This window comes from Triticum urartu, chromosome 3A (genome assembly GCF_056163025.1).
Source record: "Triticum urartu cultivar PI428250 chromosome 3A, HENAU_Tu73, whole genome shotgun sequence".
Lineage (NCBI taxonomy): Eukaryota > Viridiplantae > Streptophyta > Magnoliopsida > Poales > Poaceae > Triticum > Triticum urartu.
In genome coordinates, this window is record NC_141875.1 from 305,378,023 (window position 1) to 305,404,286 (window position 26,264).

Below are 26,264 nucleotides of genomic sequence, written 5' to 3' on the forward strand. Positions count from 1 at the left end.
CTGAACAGCTAGCCTGGTGGCTCTACTGAGGTTAGTGCGGCCGTGAGACTACCCTCAGTTGTTTATCACCAGCGCAGAGCATGGCGCTTCCACTCTTGCACGGGCATAGCCGCTCGTCCTTGACTGCCAGCACGAAGCATGGTACCTCCACTGGTTCGTGGGTGGGACCTCCCCTTGAGGGGAAGCTCCGGGGCGTGTATAGCCCTGCCCTGACACGTGGCTTACATGACAGGGCTAGAGGAGGTGTGTATGGGTACCAGTGATCTAGCACGGGACTCACGAGGCCCTACCTCAAGGAGAGTTGCGCCTGAATGTGGTTCAGAACACTTGAGATGGACCTGCGAGATGGTTAGGCAACCTGTGCCCAGTGAATCTCGTGAGGTTATTGCATGAGAAGGCCAAACACCAATGACCCCAGGAGGTGACGTGAACAGGCCTGACCCCCTAGACAGAGCTCACCGGTTGGGTTTGTCAACGCTGCAGGGACGGACCCGAGCACAGACGCCGTGGCCAGTTGAGGGAGTCCTGGATTAGGGGGTGTTCGGATAGCCGAACTATACCTTCAGCCGGACTCCTGGACTATGAAGATGCAAGATTGAGGACTCCGTCCCGTGTCCGGAAGGGACTTTCCTTGGCGTGGAAGGCAAGCTTGGTGATACGGATATGAAGATCTCCTACCATTGTAACCGACTCTATGTAACCCTAACCCTACCCGGTGTCTATATAAACCGGAGGGTTTTAGTCCGTAGGACAACATACACATCAACAATCATACCATAGGCTAGCTTCTAGGGTTTAGCCTCTCTGATCTCGCGGTAGATCTACTCTTGTACTACCCATATCATCAATATTAATCAAGCAGGACGTAGGGTTTTACCTCCATCGAGAGGGCTCGAACCTGGGTAAAACTTCGTGTCCCTTGCCTCCTGTTACCATCCGGCCAAGACGCACAGTTCGGGACCCCCTACCCGAGATCCGCCGGTTTTGACACCGACATTGGTGCTTTCATTGAGAGTTCCTCTAGGCCGTCGCCGTCAGGCCCGATGGCTCCTACGATCATCAATGGCGATGCAGTCTAGGGTGAGACCTTCCTCCCCGGATAGATCTTCGTCTTTGGCGGCTTCGCACTGCGGGCCAATTCACTTGGCCATCTAGAGCGGATCAAAAGCTACGCCCCTGGCCGTCAGGTCAGATTCGGAGATTTAAACTACAAGGCTGACATCCGCGGGGACTTGATCTTCGACGGACTCGAACCACCGCCGAGCGCGCCGCACTGTCACGGCGAGCATGATCTAGCTCTGCCGCTGAACAGTGCCCTGGAGGCCGCACCCGCGTTGGCTCCGACCCTTAGTTCGGAGCCATCCGCGCCGATCGAGGATGGGCGGTTGGACGCCACCTCGGGGGCTGTGATCCCAACGGCGGTTGAGCCGAACACCAGCCCCGTACTCTGTGAGACTCGTGACTCCGTGAAGCCGGATTCTTCTCCGGACTCCTTACCCTCCGCGCCCTTGCCGATCGAATCCGATTGGGCGCCGATCATGGAGTTCACGGCCGCGGACGTCTTTGAGCACTCGCCTTGCGGCGATAGCCTGAAGTCACTGAAGTCTCTCTCTTTATCAGGAGAGCCCTGGCCGGACTACGGTCAGCAAGGTTGGAGTACGGACGATGAAGAAATTCAAAGCCCACCCACCACCCACTTTGTAGCCACTGTCGACGATTTAACCGACATGCTCGACTTTGACTCCGAAGACATCGACGATATGGACGCCGATGAAGGAGACAATGAAGAACCAGCGCCTGTTGGGCCCTGGAATGCCACCTCGTCATATGACGTATACACGGTGGACGCACCAAAAGATGGCGACGAGGAGCGGAAGGACGCACCGAAGGCCTGTTCCCTCGAAAAGCAGTCAAAACGGCGACGCAAGCGTCGCCCCAAATCCCACCTCGATAGAAATAGCGATCACACAGACCCAACGCTGGAGCAGGGCGAACCGCTACCGGACAACGGCAATCCGGATATCCAAACCGAACAAACAAATCCTATCAGGGATAATGGTCCGGACGACATAACTCCGGACAGGCACCTGGAGCATCTGAATGCCCGCGAAAGGCTCGTTTTCACCGCAAGGAGCCTTAAAAAGCAGAAGCGAAGGCTCAAGGCCGCGCAAAACAAACTCCAATTTGGATGGAGTAAAATACTTAATACAGCAGCAATGTACGGCGACGATCGCCCCTCAAAGAGCTACCCAAAGCGGAAGCTTCTACCCGAATTCGATGAGGAGGCCTCCAACCCCCCACAACCAAATATCAAAGCAACCACCTGGTCGGATAGACGAGCCCTCTATCAACACAGAACGTCTTACAATGCCGCTCACAATATAACACGCGACCCACGCGAGGGCTCGCACCCAAAGGACGGAGCAAGGAGATCCATCTATGGACCACACAAGCGCGCCCCAGCATACAATGCAACACAACAAGCATCAGAACAACGCGGGACACCCAGTTACAGGGGTGCCACACACCCCCTATGTTTCACAGATGAGGTGCTGGACCATGAATTTCCAGAGGGATTCAAGCCCGTAAACATAGAGGCATACGATGGTACAACAGACCCTGGGGTTTGGATTGAGGACTATATCCTTCATATCCATATGGCTCGAGGAGATGATCTCCACGCCATCAAATACTTACCCCTCAAGCTCAAAGGGCCAGCTCGTCACTGGCTCAAAGGCCTCCCCGAAAGCTCCATTGGAAGTTGGGAAGAGCTCGAAGACGCCTTTCGGGCAAATTTTCAAGGAACTTATGTCCGACCTCCGGATGCGGAAGATTTGAGTCATATAACTCAACAGCCCGGAGAGTCAGCCTGAAAGCTTTGGAACAGGTTTCTCACTAAAAAGAACCAGATTGTCGACTGTCCGGACGCCGAAGCCTTGGCAGCTTTCAAGCATAGCTTCCATGACGAATGGCTCGCCAGACACCTCGGCCAAAATAAGCCAAGAACGATGGCCGCATTAACAAACCTCATGACCCGCTTTTGCGCGGGTGAGGATAGCTGGCTAGCCAGATGCAGCACCAGCGACCCCAGTACATCTGAATTTAGAGATGGAAACGGGAAATCATGGCGCAACAGCAATAGCAAACGCCGGAATAAAGAAGACAACACGAAGGGCATGGCAGTAAATGCCAGATTCAAAAGCTCCCGGTCAGGTCAAAAGCCGCCCACTAAAGGCACCAGGGATGAACCGTCCAGCCTCAACAAAATTCTGGACCAGGTATGTCAGATACATAGTACCCCTAGCAAGCCCGCTAATCATACCCACAGAGAATGTTGGGTCTTCAAGTAGTCCGGCAAGCTCAACGCCGTACACAAGGGGGAGGATACACCAAGTGAAGACGAGGATGAGCCTCCCAAGCAAGACACCGGGGAACAAAAGAAATTCCCACCACAAGTCAAAACAGTAAACATACTACACATGATCACGGAAAAAAACAATGCGGCACCCCCAGGAAAATATACCCAAGTGCCTGCCACCGCGAAGTCCTGCCAATGGTCGTCTCAACCGATCATTTTCGACCATCGCGATTACTCAGCAAGTATCCGACACGCAGGATGGGCTGCCTTGGTATTAGACCCAGTAATTGGCGGATATCACTTCACATGAGTCTTGATGGACGGCGGCAGCAGCCTAAACCTAATATACCAGGATACAATCCGCGGGACGGGGTTAGACCCAACACAAATTTGCCATAGCAATACTACCTTCAAAGAAGTAACGCCAGGCCTAGGGGCTCGTTGTACGGGCTCCCTCCTACTACAAGTTATATTCGGCTCCCCCGATAACTTCTGTAGCGAGCATTTAACCTTCCACATCGCTCCGTTTCAAAGTGGCTATCAAGCACCGCTCGGGCGTGAAGCTTTCGCTCACTTGAATGCAATACCACACTACGCCTCCCTCACACTCAAGATGCCCGGTCCACGCAGCATCATTTCAGTGCACGGAAATATCAAGCGATCTTTTTGCGCCGAAGAGAGTGAGGCTGCCTTGGCAGCCACACACTAAAGGCGCCCAGACTAGCCAAAGTGCCCCATAGGTCGTCAAGACCTCAGACACAACTAATCGAGTCCGGCGCCGCTACTTACACCGAATAAATGGTCACACCCCTACTTACAAGGGGCTCACAGACATGTGGCCATTCCTCCTCATTTTAAATTATGCATAGTTTCTTTAATTATCTTTTTTGCACGACAACCTTTTTCACCTAAATTCCTCTCTTTTACAGACGATCATCGTGCCACACCCGTCCAGGATACGGCACAACAGAGACACAGGCGCAGACGCGCAGCAGGGACCCGCTCCAAGGATTCTTTTTAGATTAAGACCCTGCGTAAACCTTTTTACTCTCTCTTGTTGATACGTATCCACCATTGAGAAGGATGCTGGCGTCTTGGCATGTGGCCACGCCAGACCAATGCATGTACCTGGACATAAGGGGCTTCTTACGAAGGCCATTATTTAGGCCTGGTTTATACCACAAAGACCGAATACCTTAGGGAGTGTTCGGCGTCGCGAGTTTGGCCCTATATGCATTAGCTCCGAATCATTGTCTTTGGTCAAATGTTGGGTTTGCCCGGCTCCTGTGTTTTGGTGCCTTACGTTCCGCTTTACCGGCTAAGGTAGCACCAGGAGAACTACTGCGATTGTGCCCTGGTTCATCCGGACGAGCACCTCAGTAGAGAAAGCCGAAAACTGACTGTCATGATCTAGCGCGAGACTGGTCAACCACTCGATGACCCATGGGAATGTTAGAATTCCTCCGCCTTAACAAAGGGCCGCTTTCCGGCCAGGCATATACGCACCCCGGGATCGGGAGAGTGCGGAGCCACCATGGGCTATCTAGTAGCCCCACTGTCAAACTCCTATGGCTAAGTGAAAGTGTTAAAGCATTATAGTCCGGTTGCCTCGCTCGCTCCGCTATCACCTCCTTAATAGGACCAAGACGTTGGGTTAAGTGTGAACGCGTGTTTCTGCGAACACCTCCGCATTATATGCGTGGGGGTTGAAGCCAATGACTGCAATCTTTCATGTTATACACATGTATACGTAAACGGCCGCCCAGGAGGCATCACATTACTTTCAGGCAAAAGTATAAAAGTAGCCTTATGAAAATTTATAAAAGCATTTCGCTTACAATGAGATTACATGTCACTCAAACATAATATTTTTTGAGCACTGGGTCTCTATCAAACGAGCACCCTCAAGAACTTCCTCAAAGTAGTGCTCAGCAGCCCTTCGACCTATGGCCGAATCCTGCGCTGCAATAGTGGTAGCATCCATCTCCGCCCAGTATGCTTTAGCACGGGCAAAGGCCATTCATGCGCCTTCTATACACGCCGACCTCTTCATCGCATTAATGCGCGGCACAACGTCAAGGAATTGCTGCACCAAGCCAAAATAGCTGTTCAGTTTTAGCCTTTCCGGCCATAGCTGATCCACAACAGAGCTCATGGCGAGTCCGGACAACCTATTTAGTTCGGCCCATTCGGCTACTTGGTCAGACAACGAAAGTGGACGCTCGGGAGAATGGAATTGTTTCCAAAACAGCTGGTCCACTTCACGGTCCGTCTGACCCTTGAAGTACTTGGCCGCATCAGCAGCGCTCGCAGCCAAATCCATATACGCATCCTCCGAACTCCACAGCCAATCCAGAGGGGCATACCGTGGATCTCCAAACTTCCTCTGCAGCATAAAGGATTTCCCGGCTACAATATCCCCGGCTTCCTGTAGCTCCTCCTTCTTTGCCCTCATAGCAGAGTGGAGGTCTTTTCCCATTGCAGCAACCTTCTCAAGGTCCGATGCCTTCGCCTAGTTTTCCTTTTCAAGAGCCCGGCAACGGTCGACGGCGGCTTTTAATTCTACGGCCATATTGGCCATCTTATCCCGGCTCTCGCCATGCGCGGCCTTCTCGGCTCGCAACTCTTCGGCCGCCTTCAAAGCAGCCGCATTACCCAATCTTGCTTGTTCCTTGGCTCAGGCAAGTTCCGCCCGCAAGGTTTCAACAGTGGCAGCTCCATCTGCAGTAATAACATGTTAAATATACTGGCTTCATGCTGCTCTTACTATGCGGCGTTTACCAGATAATAACACCTACCCTGCGCCTCGTCAAGCCTTTTGTTAACAAGCTCGATGTCGGCGTCTGCCGCATCCAACTGGCATTTTAAATGGGCAAACTCGCTAGTCCGGCTAGCCACCGGAACTTCCATCACCTGCTCATACAAACAGTATGGTTACTACCTGGGATTATGATCCTCTGATCGTCGTCGTTCCCAACGACAACCAGAGTCTCAGGGGCTACTATCTACACAGGGCACACTTAGCATGTGCAGGACTATCATACATTATTTTACGTACCTCAAAACCTGTCAGTAGACTCATAAAATCTTTATGCAATCCGCTTTCGGCGGACAAGATTCGCTCCATCACCGTATTCATCAGCACACGTTGTTCATCTGAGATGGCCGCTTGCCCCACCAACTCCCTTAGAACATCCGACCGCACATTAGACGGTGCCGGACTCGTTTATCTGCCCTCTTCGGGAGCCGGACACTGGGAACTTCGGGGGTCGACGGGATTATCTTCTGGCCTCGCCAGACTCGGAGAGGCCCTCCGCGACGACACTTCAGGGCCGCCCGCTTCCGCAGCGGAGGAGTCCGAAGGAGGCATTTCGCTCTCGATCATCTCTAGAAGAAGATCCCCCGAAGACGAGCTCATTTGAGAAGGGCTAAGGCCCGAACTGCAAAGATACATGCAGTGGTTATCTTCTCAGAAGAAAAGACGACATATCTGTACTATAAAGGTATTTTGGGTCACTTACGACTCGTGGGAGAATTGATCCCCCCGAGGACTTTGTGCGGCAACCGCACCCCCGGGGTAGGACCCTCTGTGGGGGACTTCTTCTCCCGTTTCGAAGCTTTGGCTTCCGAATCCCCAGACGCAATCCTTTTCCTCTTCTGGTCGTCTTCCTTCGTGAAGACGCTCGCTCCCTCGGCTGGAGCGGCCAGCGTTTGGGGCCCGCGACTGCCCGCATTTTCCTTCAAGGGCTCCGGGCAAGGTGTGGTCTGGAGCATCTTTTCCAATATCAGATTTTCCAAACCCTTAGGGAGGGGGGCCGAGCACCAAATCAACTTCTCCTTCGTTAGCCTATCCTGGTCAAACAGCGAACTCTCATAAATAACTTCGCATCAAAGGAGAGGTAGTACGCTCGGTCAGAAGATGCCTTACCTGCTCGACGGCACGGTTGCTACTCAGGCCCACGTCCTCGGTAATTTCCGGACACTCCACTTGAGGTCCAAAGAACAACTTGTACAACTCCTCGTGTGTCAGGCCGAGGAAATTTCGAATGGCACGCGGTCCCTCGGGATTGAACTCCCACAAGCGAAGAGGCTGGTGTTTGCAAGGCTGGACTTGACGAACCAGCATAACTTGTGTTACCGCGACCAAACTAAAATCTCCATTAAAGAGATCTTGAATGCGGCTTTGCAGTATAGGCACGTCCTTGGCCGGACCCTAGCTCAATCCTCTACTAATCCATGACATCAGCGATGGTGCAGGGCCTGGGCGAAAGACAGGGTCGGCCGCCCACTTGGCACTTCTAGGAGCCGTGATGTAGAACCACTCCTGTTGCCACAATTCAGACACCTCTGGAATGGAACCTTTGGGCCATGCAGTTCCCGTCATCTTGTGTATTGAGGCGCCTCCACACTCCGCATGTTGCCCCTCGATCATCCTTGGTTTTACTTCAAAGGTCTTAAGCCATAGGCCAAAGTGAGGGGTAACCCGGAGGAAGGCCTCGCACACAACAATAAATGTCGTGATATGAAGAAAGGAGTCCGGAGCTAGATCATGGAAATCTAGCCCGTAGTAAAACATCAAGCCCCTGACAAAAGGATCCAATGCAAGGCCTAGACCTCGGAGGAAGTGGGAGACGAACATGACGCTCTCGTTGGGTTCGGGGGAGGGGACGGCCTGCCCCCGGGGAGGCAGCCGATGCAGAATCTCGGCGGTCAGATATCTGGCCTCCCTCAACTTTTTGACGTCTTCTTCCATGACGGAAGAAGGCACCCATCGGCCTTGAAGGCTAGATCCGGACATGACTGAAGGTTCAGAGCACCTGACCTGAACTTTGGGCGTTTGAGCTTGAGGTGGGGGAAGGATTCGATTGAGCATGGGAGGGAAAAATAAAAGGCCTCGTCCCTTTATAAAGAGGGTGGATATCGAGCGTCCTCTCCGTGTCCGTTTGGACTTGCCTATGATCTAAGAGTCCTAGAAGCTGTTGGATTACCCACGCCCGTATTGATGAGAATCCCAGAATAAGGGGACACGATCTCTGCTTTGACAAGACGTGCCAAGGAAACCACCTCGCATAACACGCTGAGGTGGGATACTGAAACGACTCGGATAAAGGCTTGGCCGTGGTGTGTCACGCTACGGAATACGTCAGCAGATTAGATTTGTGTAAATATTATTCTCTCTATGGCAATATGTGGATACTTATTTTGCAGAGCCGGACACTATCTTTGTGTTCAAAATCTTCTATGAAGTACTTGGAGGAGGACCCGCCTTGCCATGTTGAAGACAAACTACGCGCCGGACTCGTCGTCATTGAAGCCTAGTTCAGGGGCTACTGAGGGAGTCCTGGATTAGGGGGTGTTCGGATAGCCGAACTATACCTTCAGCCAGACTCCTGGACTATCAAGATGCAAGATTGAAGACTCCGTCCCGTGTCCGGAAGGGACTTTCCTTGGCGTGGAAGGCAAGCTTGGCGATACGGATATGAAGATCTCCTACCATTGTAACCGACTCTATGTAACCCTAACCCTATCTGGTGTCTATATAAACCGGAGGGTTTTAGTCCGTAGGACAACATACACATCAACAATCATACCATAGGCTAGCTTCTAGGGTTTAGCCTCTCTGATCTCGCGGTAGATCTACTCTTGTACTACCCATATCATCAATATTAATCAAGCAGGACGTAGGGTTTTACCTCCATCGAGAGGGCCCGAACCTGGGTAAAACTTCGTGTCCCTTGCCTCCTGTTACCATCCATCCTAGACGCACAGTTCGGGACCCCCTACCCGAGATCCGCCGGTTTTGACACCGACACCAGTCTTCTCATGCGAGAGTCCTGAAGAAAGACAACCGGCGCGCGGCTCCCATGCTGGCGAGGCACCGGGTCGCGTGCCCTAACTCATCCGCCCCAATTAGCTCATGTGAGAACAAGGCACCAAGGACCATGGGAGGTGACGTGCATGGGATCAGGCCCACGAACCAGAGCTCAGCCACTTGGGTTTAGCGATTGTCACGCCCTCGATGCGGCTATATCTCCCACGTGTCGAAGCACGACTTAGAGGCATAACCGCATTGAAAGCAATGTCGCAAGTGAGGTAATCTTCACACAACCCATGTAATACATAAGGGCTAGAGATACATAGTTGGCTTACAATCACCACTTCACACAATACATTAATAAAGCATTACATCATCCAGATACAATCAAGGTCCGACTACGGAACCAAATAAAAGAAGACTACCCCAAAAGCTGCACTGATCCCCGATTGACCCCAACTGGGCTCCACTACTGATCAACTGAAACGAAACAACACAAATGACAAGATCTCCATCGAGCTCCTCCTTGAGCTTGGTTGCGTCACCTGCTCGGAAACATCGGCACCTGCAAACTGGTTTTGGAAGTATATGTGAGTCACGGGGACTCAGCAATCTCACAACCTCGTGATCAAGACTATTTAAGCTTATGGGTAAGGTAAAAGGTATGAGGTGGAGCTGCAGCAAGCGACTAGCATATATGGTGGCTAACATACGCAAATGAGAGCGAGAAGAGAAGGCAAAGCACGGTCGATAAAAGTATGATCAAGAAGTGATCCTAGAACAACCTACGTCAAGCATAACTCCAACACCGTGTTCACTTCCCGAACTCCGCCGAGAAGAGACCGTCACGGTTACACACGCGGTTGATGTATTTTAATTAAGGTCAACTTTAGGTTTTCTACAACCGGACGTTAACAAATTCCCATCTGCCCATAACCGCGGGCACGGCTTTCGAAAGTTCAAATCCCTGCAGGGGTGTCCCAACTTAGCCCATCACAAGCTCTCACGGTCAACGAAGGATATTCCTTCTAGCGGGAAGACCCGATCAGGCTCGGAATCCCGGTTACAAGACATTTCGACAATGGTAAAACAAGACCAGCAAGACCACCCAGATATGCCGACAAATCCCGATAGGAGCTACACATATCTCGTTCTCAGGGCACACCGGATGAGCAAGACATCGGGTGGGCCGGCCTAGAGTTGCCCCTGGTAGCTCCGGACATCGCTCGGTTGGACCAACACTCGGAGGAGCACTGGCCCGGGGGGGTTAAAATAAAGATGACCCTTTGGCTGGCCTAACCCAAGGGAAAAAGAGGCTAGGTGGCGAATGATAAAACTAATGTTGGGCCTTGCTGGAGGAGTTTTATTCAAGGCGAACTGTCAAGGGGTTCCCATTATAACCCAACCGCGTAAGGAACGCAAAATCCGGGAACATAACACCGATATGATGGAAACTAGGGCGGCAAGTGCGGAACAAAACACCAGGCATAAGGCCGAGCCTTCCACCCTCTACCAAGTATATAGATGCATTAATTAAATAAGAGATATTGTGATATCCCAACAAGTAAACATGTTCCAACAAGGAACAACATCTCCATGTTCCAACAAGGAACAATCTTCAATCTTCACCTGCAACTAACAATGCTATAAGAGGGGCTGAGCAAAGCGGTAACATAGCCAAACAACGGTTTGCTAGGACAAGGTGGATTAAAGGCTTGGTTCAACAATGTGGGAGGCATGATAAGCAAGTGGTAGGTATCGCAGCATAGGCATAGCAAAAGAGCGAGCAACTAGCAAGCAAAGATAGAAGTGATTTCGAGGGTATGGTCATCTTACCTGAGATCCCGCAAGGAAGAAGAACCAGTCCATGAAGAAGTCAAACAGACATCGACGAACGGGTCCTCACAAACGCGACATTACCGGAACCAACCCGAAGAAGCAAACACCGGAAAGAAGCACACAACATAGTAAACAACCAACGCATGAACATGGTATGATATGCGGGATGCGGTATGCTATGCATACGCATGATTTGCAAAGGAATGATTGAACCTGGCCTCAACTTGGAAAACCAAGTGTGCCACTGGAAAGGGGATATGATTTCGGGTGAAATCGATATAAAGAACCCCGGAATCGGATGCACGGTTTGGAAATGGCAAGCAAAACAAATATGGCGTCGGTCTGCGATAAACAACAAGTAGCCATCTAAATGCAACAAGTTAAATATGCTAGAGCATTCAAACATGGCAACAAAATACATGGCAGGGATCCTCTCAAGTGGCTTAACAAAAGACGAACACTGAGCTACGGCTAATTCATCCATTAACAGGTTCAAACAAGCATGGCAAAAGTGCAATTGATAAACAGGTTTCAGACTTAGTGAAATTAACACTAGTCTGGAATTTCAGATCGGGTAGCACACTAGTATGAAAATTATATGCTACAGGAACCTAACATGGCAAAGCAAGGCATGGCATGGAGCTACTCAAAGAGCTTAACAAAAGTCCCTTAGTGACCTTGAGCCAAAAGGGATCAAAAAATACATTTGCAAGCATGTGAACATGGCAAAACATAATCAGATTCTCCGACTTAGTGAAAAACTGGAACATGCAAATCAGATATCAAGTAGGCATGTTTACGAGCTCGATGCACTCACTACAGAGCAAGGCATGCCAATCTAAGCATACCTCCATCAAGAATACACATTATAAAAGCTAGACATGGCAAGAACAATAACATAGCATGCACGGATCAACTACAACATCCTCGGCAAAATTGCTAACAAGTAGACAATCTGCCCAGATTCACGAAATAGCAAAAGTAGAGCTCGATTGACTCAAGCTAGGGTGCTCCATAATTGCAAACAAAGACATGGATGGATAGAGCACTGCAATATAAAAAAAACAACCTTACTGATCATCCTCAAAAGAGGTACGGACCACAAGGAAACAACATGAACATAAGGCATATTGAGATAAACAGATCAAGGACTTAGTGGAATTGCTAAGTCCCTGAAATCAGCATTAACGAATGCTCCACTTTGAAAGCTTGTGCTAGTCACCACACACATCACAAAAATACATGGGTTGCACCTCTGGATAGATGGCAAAACATATAACAAAACTCATGTAGAGCTCAGGGGCATATCATGCACACAATAATCATGGCAAAAATGACAAATATCTAATTGGAGCAGCAGATCTGACAATTATCTCAAACAACACTCTTCCAACAGCATTTCGGGCATCAAGATGAACTCAAATGAAAATGATGCAATGAGATGAAATGATGTTCTCTCTGAGGCGAACATTTTGATATGCTATATGCCCAAAACGGAGCTACGGATGCAAAGTTACGGCATGAACAAGAAGGCAAAAATAATTAGGGTTTCGGGGAGAAGTCAACCGTCCAAAAATCCTCAGATCCAGATCTGGCGCGGATTTCGAGGATCTCCACCGTTACTATTCACCGGAGAGAGCTGGGGCGGCCGGAGCAAGAGGGGGTTCGCCGGAGGATGACCGGGGACGGCACCAGCGAAGGGCGAGGCGGCGGAGGGGCACCGGCGACGATGCGTGGCGGCGACACGACGCCCGGAGCACACCGGCTCGGCGGAGGAGGAGTGGGGCGCCGGCAAGCAGCGGACGGGCGCCGGGGGATCTGGCTCGGGGCGCGGGCACTGACGAGAGAAGTGCGCGGCGGCTGGGAACGGTGAGTTGCGGTGGAGGCACGCGGGCTCGGCGGCGCGGATCTGGCCCGGGGCGGCTCGGTCGGGCCGGCCGCGTGCTCCGAGGGCCCGGCCGCGCAGGAGGAGAGAGAGAGGGCAGCTCAAGGTGAGGTGGCGGCGGAGGCGGGGTGACATGGCGCGATGCCACTGGCCGGAGCGAGGTGGAGGGCGGACATGTCCGGCGGCGGGGATTTTTGTCCGGTGGCGCGAGGTAGGGGAAGGCTAGGGTTAGACCGTAAATTTCGGAGGGGATCACTTATTTATAGGTAGAGGGAGCTAGGAGAGTCCAAATGAGGTGCGGTTTTCGGCCACGCAATCGTGATCGAACGATCGAGAGGATGGAAGGGGTTTTGGTGGGTTTTGGGCCACTTTGGAAGGGTGTTGGGCTGCAACACACACGAGGCCTTTTCGTTCCCTTGGTTAACCGTTGTAGTATCAAACGAAGTCCAAATGGCACGAAACTTGACAGGCGGTCTACCGGTAGTAAACCAAGGCCGCTTGACAAATCTCGTTCCAATCCGGAAATGCTTAACACCCGCACACGAAAGAAAGGTAGAAATGACCACCGGAGGAGAACGAAGCGCCGGAATGCAAAACGGACAACGAGGAAAATGCTCGGATGCATGAGACGAACATGTAAGCAAATGAAATGCACATGATGACATGATATGCAATGCATGACACGCAAGCAACGACAAGGCAACAACAGCGAATAAGTGGAGGACACCTGGCACATCGGTCTCGGGGCATTACAGCGATGCTGTAGGGACGGACCCAAGCATAGACGCCATGCCGGTCCTTAATCATGAGGCCTTCGAGGGTGGGTTTGCAAGGGCGTACCATGTTAATGGTGACAAAGTATCGGACAGACATGTGATAATCATAAAGCAACTCACGATCGAAGGGTAGAGCCAGTTCTAATAGATGCAAAAACGATACATGCCGCAGGGATGGACCCACGCGACTTGGGGATAATGCAACCCGAGGGGCACCCCCAACTGAACAAACCAAAAAGTGTCACCTGGCACTGTTGCTGAAGAGGTGTTGAGATAGCCGAAGACGCGCGCTGCAGAAGTCGCTCCTCACGAGTCGACCAGGCCCTAAACCTCAGGAGGCTCTGGGGGCCCGGGGGGCTTGCGAGGAACCGTCGCCACGTCTGATAGGATCGCCCTGTGTTTGCCCTCCTGAGCCTCGCATGCGGCGCTGGTGCACAGCAGCCGTGTTCAGCAAGCCAAAAGGCATGCAAACATAGCTATGAGGTGTCCTCTCACACCGGCCAACGCGGGACGGCCAGAAGAGCTCCTAACACACGACCATGTTGAGCCCAAGGATGTTAACGAAGGCGCGTAGCTCGCTGTTCTCGCCAGGGTAGGGAGCTGCACCGAGTGGTGGGCGACGATCACCTCGCATAGCTCTTGCCTCCTGAAGCTCCTCAATCGCCTTGGTGATGAACTCCTGAGCACCTGGCGCGTCGTGCCTTGCAATTTCCTCTCGGAAGCGCGCGTTGAAGCACGCTTCCATGTGGTGCCCGAGCGGCTCCCTCGTGACGCTGGCCAGGTCAGAGGCCCTCCGAAAGAGAGCCCCTGAGCCCCCTAGCCTGAGAGGGGTGCCGGGCGCGCCTTCCTATGCAAGAGGGGAAGGCGCCCCGTCAGTGGGTGCAGGGCTTGATGAAGCACCTCCGGACACTCCACCCTCCTGAGGTCCTTGGCGGAGCAGCTGCTTCTTCTTCTTGGGGACAGCCTTAGGAGGGTAGCTAGCGCCATCGAGATTTGGGTCCTCGACCGCTGCAACTTGGTAGGCACGCTCGAGAGAGCACACCGCGTCCTTCTCCTCACAGGCGACCGTAATGATGCCGCAGCTTCCTAGAATCTTGAGGACATGGTAGCCATGGTGGGTCACAGCCATGAACTTGGTTAGGGCCGGATAGTCGAGGATGGCGTTGTATGGGAGGTGAATGTGGGCAACGTCGAAGTCCATGAGGTCGGTACGGTAGTTGTCATGCTTGTCGAAGGTGACAGGGAGGCAGATCTGCCCTATCGGGGAGTGGAGCCGTCGGTCACTCCTGAGAAAGGCTTGGTCGGCTACAGCTGGTCATAGGGCACCTGGAGTCAGTCAAACGTCTTTACGGAGAGAACATTGAGCCCCGCACCGCCATCGATGAGTGTCCTTGTGACGAGCACATTGCTGATGGTAGGCGAGTAGAGCATTGGGAGGGCACCAGCGGTTGCCGCACACTTGAGCTGGTTGGAAGAGTTGAAGGTGATGGTGTACTTGGACCACCTGAGCGGACGCGTCGCCTCGAGCTTGGGGAGGGCTGCCTTCACCTCACACGCGAACTGCTTGAAGATGCAATGGGAGGCTGGGGCCTAAGCGCTGCCTAGGATGCAAGCGATGGCACGAGGCACCTGGAAGCCCCCAGCCCCCTCGTCCAAGTGGTGGTTGACACGTCTCCAACGTATCTATAATTTATGAAGTATTCATGATGTTATTTTATCATTGTTGGGTGTTTTACAATCATTTTATAGCAACTTTATATCATTTTTTGGTACTAACCCATTGACCCAGTGCCCAGTGCGAGTTGTTGTTTTTTGCTTGTTTTTTACATTGTAGAAAATGAATATCAAACAGAGTCCAAACACCGTAGAACTTTTTGTGGATTTTTTGTGGGCAAGAAGAGTCCCGATGGGCCAAAGCAGCACCTGGGGGGTGCCCTGATGGGGGCACAACCCACCAGGGCATGCCAGGGCCCGCTGGCGCGCCCAGGTGGGTTGTGCCCACCTCGGTGTCCACCCGTACCCCTTCTTTGCACTATAAATTCCCAAATATTTCAAAACCCCTCGGGGTTAACCTAAATCATAAGTTCCGCCTCCACAGTGCTCCGTATCCACCAAAAACCAGTCTAGACCCGTTCCGGCACCCTGCCGGAGGGGGAATCATCTCCCGTGGCCATCTTCATCACCCCAGCGGCCACCACGATGAGGAGGGAGTAGTCCACCCTCGAGACTGAGGGTTTGTACCAGTAGCTATGTGTTTAATCTCCTCCTCTCTCTCGTGATCTATATCATGGGCTTTGTTAGTATAGTCGGATCATATGATGTTTCTCCCCTCTATACTCTTGTTGTGACGAATTGAATCTTTACCCTTTGAAGTTTTTTCATGTCGGATTGAATATTCAGAGATGAGAACACATGATATATGTCTTGCTGTATGAATACTTGAGGTGAGAATTGGGGTATCTTATTGATTCACTTGATATATGTTATGGCATTCAACTCGCGGATTCTCACAGTGATATTGGGGTAATCTATGCATAGGGGTTGATGCATGTTTTTCTCCGATGGAAACTTCGGGGTCTCTTTATAGTTCTTTCTGTGGATTGAGTATTATTAATATTAATATGCTTTGGTGTTGAAAGGATCGATATAGTTGACTAGAGGGGGGTGAATAGGCAACTAACAATTTTTTAGCTTTTCTTTACCAATTTAAACTTTGCATCAAAGTAGGTTGTCTAGATATGCAACTAGGTGAGCAACCTATATGATGCAACAACAATAAGTAAACAAGCGAGCAAGGGAAGTAACACAAGATAAGCTTGCACGAGTAAAGGGATGAGATAACCAAGAGTGGAGTCGGTGGAGACGAGGATGTGTTACCGAAGATCCTTCCCCTTGAGAGGAAGTACGTCTCCGTTGGAGCGGTGTGGAGGCATAATGCTCCCCAAGAAGCCACTAGGGCCACCGTATTCTCCTCATGCCCTCACACAATGCGAGATGCCATGATTCCACTATTGGTCACTACTAGGAAAACGCTTATACACAGTAGCCTAGTAGTAGCGCTGGAAAGAAATAAACACTGCTGCTACTAGTAACTCCATAGTAGTAGCACTGTGAAGCAGAAAAGTGCTACTACTATGTGGGACCAGACGAGGCCACCCACTGTTTTGTGTGTGTGTGGAGAGATTTGTGCTAGTGACATGCCCTCGAGTTGCTTATGTTTTGCCGAAATGTCGATTTATTTCCGTTTAGGTGAATTTTGAGCAAACTCATATGTCCTATTTTTAGGCAAAGTCATGCCAAAATTATATATATATATGACTGTGAAGCATGCATTATTTATTTCATAACCCTTTTGCTTGTTATATCGTGTAGTTGGTCATGAAGGTGAGTGGATGGAAGGTGGAGCGGTACATGCAATCCGCGGTGATGGGACATGTATGCAAATAATCAGACTAGGATTAGATGTCCGTGTGCAAGATGCAAGGAAGGAGTCCTTTTGGACCCTTTTGATCGTGGCACTTTGAAGGCGCACCTGCTGATGAATGGTTTCATGGATGGCTATACTCAGTGGATAAGTGAAGAAGATGATGATGATGAGGACGTCCACATGGCAGGGGGTAACGACATGGGGCTAGTCGAAGAGATGACCGATCGAGAAGAAGACGATGGCGTCGGACATGTCAGCGAGGAAGAGTTCGGAAATGACGATGGCGGCGGAGAAGATTCCGGACACGGCGAAGAAGAGTCTGGACATGGTGAATTAGAGGCGGCGATTAAGCCGTAGTCTTCGACACTACTAAGTGCAGTCGTGCAGGACCCTCATGTTCAAGACCTCCTTCGCAAGAGTACGACTAGCGAGAGAGATGCCACTAGAGAGGAGGCAAGTTGGCGCAACATGAAGTAGACTCAAGGACTCCATTGAATGACGGTGTCGATCCCGAGGTGATCCGCTTGAGTTTCACGCTCGAACTTCTAAATACGAAGGCCAAAAACAAATGGATAGAGAAAAGCCTCGATGAGCATTTGAAGTTTATACATAATAAAGTTATTCCCGCGGGGAACCTGTGTCCTACTAGTGTCGAGGAGGCCAAGAAAATTGTTTGCCCTTTTGATTTGCCGCACATAAGGTACCACACATGCATCATTTATCAGGGGGGGCACGAGGGAAAAACCAGTTGTCCAGTGTGCAATGCTTCTCAATACAAGAAGGTAGGAAAGAAAGCTCCTCGGAAAGTTGTATGATACTTTCCGATCACTCCTCGTCTGTAGCGGTATTTCGTAGATCCTAAGGAAGCAAAGCTCATGCGCTGGCACGCGGAGAGAAGGAACCCCGATGATGGAGATGATCCAAGGCTGAGACACCTCATTGATGGTAGCCAGTGGAGAGCATTCAACACCGTATATAGATTTGCTGCAGAAGATCCAAGGAACATCATGCTTGGTGCGAGTACTGATGGCATGAATATGTTTGGAAACCAGAACACCAACCACAGCACATGGCCCGTGTTTGTATGTATGTACAACCTCCCCCCATGGAAGTGCATGAAGACAAAGTACATACACATGAGCATGCTGATTCAATGGCCGAAACAACTGAGAAATAGTATTAACTTGTATATGGGGCTTCTGCAAGAGGAGCTAGACACGTTATGGAAAACACCGGCAATGACATGGGACGCCAGCAAAGGAGAATATTTCCATATGAGAGCCGCGCTGATGACGATGGTGCACGACTATCTCAGTTAAGGGTACACCTCAGGCCAGGTGTGCCACGGATACTGCGGATGCACGAGGTGCGTGGATGATACAACGTCTCAGCAGCTTACGTCAACGAAACATGGTGGGTCCGGGAAAATCGTGTACATGGGGCATCGTAGATGGCTCAAGAAGGATGACTCGTGGAGAAAGCATGGAGATCTATTCGATGGGTTGGCTGAGCTTCGAGGACCTCCACGTAAGAGGAGCGGTGCCGAAATCGACGAGCTATTGAGAAACTGGGAACAATGCCCCGCACCAGGAAAGATCAAAAATGCGCCGGAGCCGCTGCTGAAGGTATGGAAAACAAGGTCTATTTTTGGGACTTGGAGTACTGGCCCAATCATGACACACCTCATTGCCTTGATCCAATGCATATCACGAAGAATGCCCTTGAGAGCTTGCTTGGCACACAGATGAACATGCCAGAGAAGACCAAGGATGGGCCGAAGGCAAGGAAAGACTTGGAAGATTTGAAGATCAGGAAAGATCTCCACCGTAAAAAGTTGATGGAGGAGACGGAGACGGAGGAGGGGGAAGGGGCGAAAAAGTCAAAAGAAGGAGGAGAATTATTGCCCCCCTTCTTGCTTCACCTTAAGTGCGAAGGAGATCGATCAATTCATCAAGTCCCTTATGGGAATCAAAGTCAGTTCCGGTTACTGTGGGAAGATAAGCAGATTTCTAGACCCCAAGAAGAAAAGGTTCAGCAGGATGAAGTCTCATGACTGCCATGTCATGATGACGCAGATACTCCCGGTTGCCATTAGAGGGATAATGGAGAAGCACGTTCGTGACACGCTTACTGGTCTCTGCAACTTCTTCGACGTTATATCTCGAAAGTCCATAAGTGTGATGCAGCTCTGAAGGCTACAGGAAGAAATCGTTGTCATACTATGTGAGCTTGAGATGTACTTCCTGCCCGCATTCTTTGACGTCATGGTGCATCTGTGTCTCCACATCGTGGATGACATCATCGACCTCGGGCCGACATTCCTTCACAACATGATGCCGTTCGAGAGGATGAATGGGGTCATCAAAGGATTCGTTCATAACATGACCCGTTCGGAAGGGAGCATCGTCCAGGGGTATCTGACGCGTGAGTGCATCTCCTTTTGCGATAATTATATAAGTGTCGGAGACCCTGTTGTTGGTTTGCCCATCAAGAAGCACGATGGGAAGCTCGAAGGAGATGGTCACTACAATGGCTGGAGGGAATTTCACGTGGACTATTCGGATAGATGGAACGACTTTGATAGGGCTAACTTAGTAGTGCTACAACACCTAGATGTGGTAGATGATTATGTGGCACAGCACAAAGAAACCATCGCAAAGAAGTACCGTGATAAGGGGATGCTCAAGACGGACGACGAAGTTACTGTAGAGCACAACGCCACTTTCTTACGCTGGTTTAAATAGCAAGTTCTTGAAAATCCCCCGGAAGAGGGCACTTTAGACGCATTGCTCGTACACACCTTAGCACATGGCCCCGCACACAAGCTCGTGACCTATCAGTCCTACGATATAATTGGGTACATGTTCTACACTGAGGCCAAAGACATGGACAGTGATTACCAAAACTCTGGGGTGACAATTAAATGCGTGACTCACGCCAACGACACAAGTGAGAGATTCTACGGAAGGGTCGAAGAGATCTAGGATCTTGACTATGATGGAATGCACGATGCGATGATGTTCCGTGTCAGATGGGCTAAGGACGTCGTAAGCGAAAACAAGTATTTCATCACCATGTCTATACCCGACGCGAAGAACACTCCTGTGAACTTTAACGTCATCGCCAAAAATGAGCCATGGGTACACGCTAAGCATGTGACACAATGCTTCTTCATAACCGACCCGGCCAATCCCAGCCGTGTTGTCGTGAGGAGATCCAAAAGGAGCATCGTCGGAATGGATGGAGTAGCCAACGAGGAAGACTACGACCAATTCGGCAACCTGATGAGGGAAGATGACGATGACGATGAAGCATACGTGAAAAGAAGAATCAATACTACATTACCTAAGAAAGATCATAATCCATGGCTCCGGAAAAGTCACAAGGAGGAGCTCAATTACTCAGGAAAGAACAAGAAAGGGAAGAAGCTCAATGTGAAACGTCGTTGACGCAGCTGATCAGAAACCTACATGTATATCTATGTATATATTTCGTGCACGCATTTAAGTAACCGTTATCGTTCAACTGATATGTTACCACCACATGCAAGGTTCCGGTGATATGCGCGCGGGGGGAGAGGGCCGGAGAAGCCGTCGTCGGGAGAAAAACAAAAAAACAAAAACGAAAGGGAGAAAGCAGTACAAAAGAAAAAGGAAAGTAAACAGAAAAGAAAAGGGAAATAATAAAAGAAAAGAAAATTAAAAACTAGAAAAGGAAAATAATAAAAAGAAAATAATAAAAACTGGAATAGTTAGCAGTAGCGCTTGATTGAGAACCAGCGCTATAGCTACTATAGCTATAGCGTAGCTACAGCGCTTTGTTCCAGAAAAGCGCTACTACTATGTGCCATTAGCAGTAGCGCTTGATTGAGAACCAGCGCTATAGCTACTATAGCTATAGCGGTTTATTCTAGAAAAGCTCTACTACTATGTGCCATTAGCAGTTGTGCTGCTTTACAACGCAGTGCTATAGCTATAGCTAAGTTAGCTATAGAGATGGGTTGTAAAGCAGCGCTACTGCTATTTTGAGTTAACCTCAAATTTGGCCAACCGCCAAGTCCCAATTCTCTGATGAGGACATCAATACAATTGTTACACCCACAACCCCTGCTGCTATATATACTAGACCAATTACTAGAGCTCGCGCACGCCAATTGAATTATCAGGTGATGTCACATCCCTAGCTTCTGGTAATGCTCTAGGCTAGCTTCATGTGTGCATCATGTCTATATTCCGAAAGTTGAAATGAGGAATTTGAAAGCCTCAGAAATCATTTTAATAAAAGGGCAAGAAACCCTAAAATTGCAATCAGTAAATCCAAAATGCCCTAGAAATAGCTCTGGCAATTTTGGCAAGAGTTATAAATCAAACCAAACTTTTGGAACATTTCTAAGGGATTATTTGGGCTCTGATTTTAAATCAATATTCTATTTGAATTTGGAGTAATATTCATAATATATAATGAATATATTTTCAAATGTCGTGAGACATTTTATGTATATGAGGAGTAGACCTTAAGTGACATAAAATTATCCAGGGGAGTTTTAGCACTGTTTTCAAATTTGTTTGAATTTGAATTCAGTGGCAATTAAACAAAACAAAACAAAAAAACAGAAACAAAAGAAAAACGAAAGCCCACCGGGCCTCTTACCCGCACCTACCTGGTCCAGCCCACCTACCCCCACCGCGTCATCTTCCTCCTGCTAGTAGGAGCAGGTGCGTGTCGACGCACGCGCAGCTACGGCCACCTCCTAGTTCGCACTGGAGAACCGTCCTTCTCCCTGGTCCTGCGTTTGGAGACGCCTAGAGACCCCCTGACCTCTCTCTCTCCCTCACCCGCAACCTCTCCCCTCCCCTGGCTCTCTCTCTCACCGGCCGAGCGCCACCATCGCTGCCCCTCACTGCCCTCGTGGCCACAGCCCACCCCTTGCCTCCCTAGCCGTCCAACCGCTCCGCCAAGACGTCACAGGCCTATCCATCGAAGCAAGCGAGCTCGGGACACGCTGCTCTATCGCCATCGTCTTCGTCTTCAACGTCGGCCACCGGAGGGAGCCGCCATCGATCTATCGCCTGCCGGTCGTCCCTGAGCTCTTTGAGCCCCAGTTCTACTCCTGTGAGGCCGCCGTCGTTTCCCCTCTCTCCTATCTGTTAATTTCGTTCCCTAGACCCGATCCCCATCGACGCCGTACTCCGGCCGCCGCCCAACTCGCCGTCCCCATCGTTGCACGCCACCCCAGCGCCGCCCGAGGCAACTAACGGACGCGCCTCATTGCGCCGCTTCCAACGCGCCCAGCCGCGCGACCTCTCGTGGCCGGAGTTGGCCGGACGAGCAACCTCGCCGTGCTCTGTTTACGCCGGTGGTTATAACGCCGATGATGATGACGTGGACGCGTCATTAGCGGCTAATTGAACCACTAACTAACCCCCCTGGCTCGCTGACATGCGGGCCCCGCTGCCTAACTAACCAGCTGACACAAATAGATTAAGATTAATCTAAAAGCAGTGGCCCCACGCGTCACGGTTGACCTCGCTGACGTGGCCGTTGACCGGACCCACCTGTCTGTGACACTAAATGTCACTTGGTCACTGGCCAGTGGGTCCCACTGGTCAGGTTTGACCTGGACCGTGCCCCGTTGACCTGCTGACGTCATTACGATGTCATGCTGACGCAGTAATTAATTTCTGTTTTAAAACAATTCAGGAAATTCTAGAAAATGACTTAAAGTTCAAAAAAATCATAGAAATTAAACCGTAACTCCAAATGAAATAATTTATATATGAAAAATTATCAGAAAAATTTAAGGAATCTGTTTATGGCATTTTCATGCATGTTAGAACAACTTATGGCTGCTGTTTAGGCCAATTCACATAAATAGAATTTAAACTCTCCCATATGGAGTTTGAATTTGAACCTAGGGTTCAAACCAACTCCATTTAACACGTTGCTATATGCATTAGCTCAAACCACAGCATATTGACATGTCATGATCATGCATCATATGGTGCATTGCATTGATTGTGTTTCTTTCTCTGTTGCCGGTATTTGTTCTCGCTCGATAGACGTTGTACCGACGCTGTGATCGTTGACACTGATGAAGACCCAATGATATCTTCAGAAGTGCCAGGCAAGCAAAACCCCCTTGTTCATTCTGATACAATCCCACTGTCTTGCTTTGGCTCTCTTTTACTGCATTAGGACAACAACGATTCATCTGTTAGTTGCTGCGGTAGTTGAACCCCTTATCCTCTGCATGACCTGTCATTGCCGCAGTAAATAGATGAAACCCACTAGCATGAGTAGGAGTTGTTTGAGCCCTGATGTGCCTACTCATTCATGCTTGTTGTCATGCCTGCTATTGCCTAGAGTTGTGTCGGGTCTGATTCATCGGGGATGAATCGGAGGTGTGTGTGAACATGTCCTACTGTGTGTGAGCTAAGTGTGTGAACACGATTTGGTAAAGGTAGCGGTGAGAGGCCATGTAGGAGTACATGGTGGGTTGTCTCATTGCAGCCGTCCTCAAGAACTGAGTTCTGTGTCTGTGATCCATGAACAGCTACTACCACTCATTGGGATCCTTAATTGACCCTCTCGGCTTCTTAATCACCCTAGTACTTTGTCCAGGAGTTGCAACGAGTTTCTGGTGTTTGTAGGTTGAGTGTTGGCGGCCGTGCGTAGCCCTGACCCTAGGGGTGGGCTATGTTGCGGTAGATACACCGTGGCACGGTGTACCGGGCGCCCGTTTGGTGTCTGGGGAACCCTGTTCATATCGTTCGGGGCCGTATGTGGAAACCTTGGCCGGACTCCCTCCGGATGGAACCTGAATAGGCGATAAACATGGACTAGAGACTTAGGTGTTTAGGTAGGCCGTGGCCGACACCCTCGTTGGGCTTCCGCTTGAAGGTTGCCGAGTACATGTCATGTAAACGACGGTAAGCGGTGGGAGCGTGTGTGAAGAAGTACACCCCTGCAGGGTTATCATTATCTATTCGAATAGACGGATTCCTCGGATATGGAAACATGGACCCCTTGCATAGTTCATAGACAAGTGAAAGTGGTTACTCTAAAACTCGCAAGATAAGCGTGAGTGCTATGGATGGCGTTCTCGCAGGGAGACGGGAGCGGATCCATAGTGGTGTATTGATATGGTGAATTTGTGGACTCGTGTGCGCCACCTCAAACGAGTTACTTGCAGTCATAGTTCAAGTTAGCCACTGAGTCAAAGCTGGCTTGCTGCAGTTAAACTCGACCACCCCCTTTGTTCATACCGATGCATATGTAGATAGTTCTGATGTAAGTCTTGCTTGGTACATTTGTACTCACGTTTGCTTATTTTATGTTTTGCAGAGAGACTTCAGTCTCGATAGTAGTTCCGCTTGGACTTCGACGTTTAGCTTGTTACCTCAGCTACGATCTTGTACCCTTGGGAGGGTCTGGTAGATAGTCAGGCTCCTCAGCCTTCTTCATTTTTAGTTGTCTGTACTCAGACAAGTTAAGCTTCCACATGTGCTTTGACTTGTATGCTCTGAATGTTGGGTCATGAGACCCATGTTTGTAATATCTCGCTCCTCGGAGCCTAATGAATAAATACTTGAGTCATAGAGTTATGTTGTGATGCCATGTTGTATTTACACATATCGAGCATATTGTGTGTATGATTGAAATGCTTCGTATGTGTGGGATCCGACAACCTAGTTGTTTATCCTTGGTAGCCTCTCTTATGGGGAAATGTAGTCTTGTGCTTCCATGAGCCATAGTAGTCCGCTACAGCCTGGTTCACCGGAGTCCTGCTAGCGCAGCACTACTGCTCCGGAGCACTTGACTAGCCGGCATGTGATTCTCTTAGTTCCTGTGTCTGTCCCATCGGGGAAATGTCACGCGGTGACATCCGGAGTCCTGTTAGCCCAGTGCTACAGCCCGGATTCACATGCTGTTGACCGACATGCTCGATGTTGATTCATGTATGCATGTTCCCGTAAGTTAGTGCCACTTTGGGTTCACGACTAGTCATGTCGGCCCGGGTTCTCTGTCATATGGATGCTAGCGACACTATCATATACGTGGGCCAAAAGGCGCAAACGGTCCCGGACCATGGTAAGGCGACACCCGTGGGAATACCATGCGTGAGGCCGCAAAGTGATATGAGGTGTTACAGGCTAGATCAGTGTGACTTAGAATCGGGGTCCTGACAGCTTTGGTATCAGAGCCTGACTGCCTGTTGGATTAGCAAGCCAAGATGGTCGAAGTCGTGTCTAGAAATGCTTTAGTTATGTAAGGGAATTGATTGTGGATGGGAACGTAAGGCTCTTTTACTCCTTATCCTTAGGACCTTCTGATCTGAGTCATCTTATCTTTTCTACGGGGTTAAGAACTAGGCTTCTCTTCTATCTCTCAGGATGACGTGTTACTAAAACGTAGTTGCCTAGGATTGTTGAGTTCAAGCCTCAGTTCAGTTCCTACTACTTCCATATGTTCGTAGCTGGCCTCAGAACTTTGATATTGTGATGTTGAGTGGTTATGCCACCATTTTTGCAGGATGTCTCAAATCTTTTGAGCATTTACAGCCGTTATGCTGTCCGAGTCATCCCAGGTTTTTAAATAGTCCGATGCATTTGCAACTCCCTTCTTCCTCTTCTCGATGTTCCTTTGGGCCAGATTAAGCACACTAATCGGTCTGTTGAGGTACTCCGTTGTCTTGACATGTATATTGGAGTTAGTATTATGACCATAGGTGTCTTCGAGAACCACTCAGTGATCTAGCAATGTTTCTGTTCCCAGTGTGATGATTCTGGCCACCATTCTCGAAAACATCCCATGATGCCATTTAGTAGTAGATATTCTACTTCTGGGTTCTTAAGCCCAAGATTCACCCTCGTTGCTTCATGTTGATAGTGTTGCTAGTTCCTTTAGGATATTAGTAACTTTTGCGATAGTCCTCGTGGTCCGTGGTATTTCCTTTTTCCAAATACCATGAACCATTAAGGCAGAAGTTCTTTGAACCAAAAGATCACCATTAGAGTACTCTTGAGGAGTTCTCCATTCATAATTGTGATTCTGCCAGCTCTACCTTTCTTCATGGGTTATCCGGAAGAAACCTGTTGAACTTGGTTCGACATACTAATCTATGCATCCACAACTCAGAAAATTATATGTTCCCTTGAGTTGTC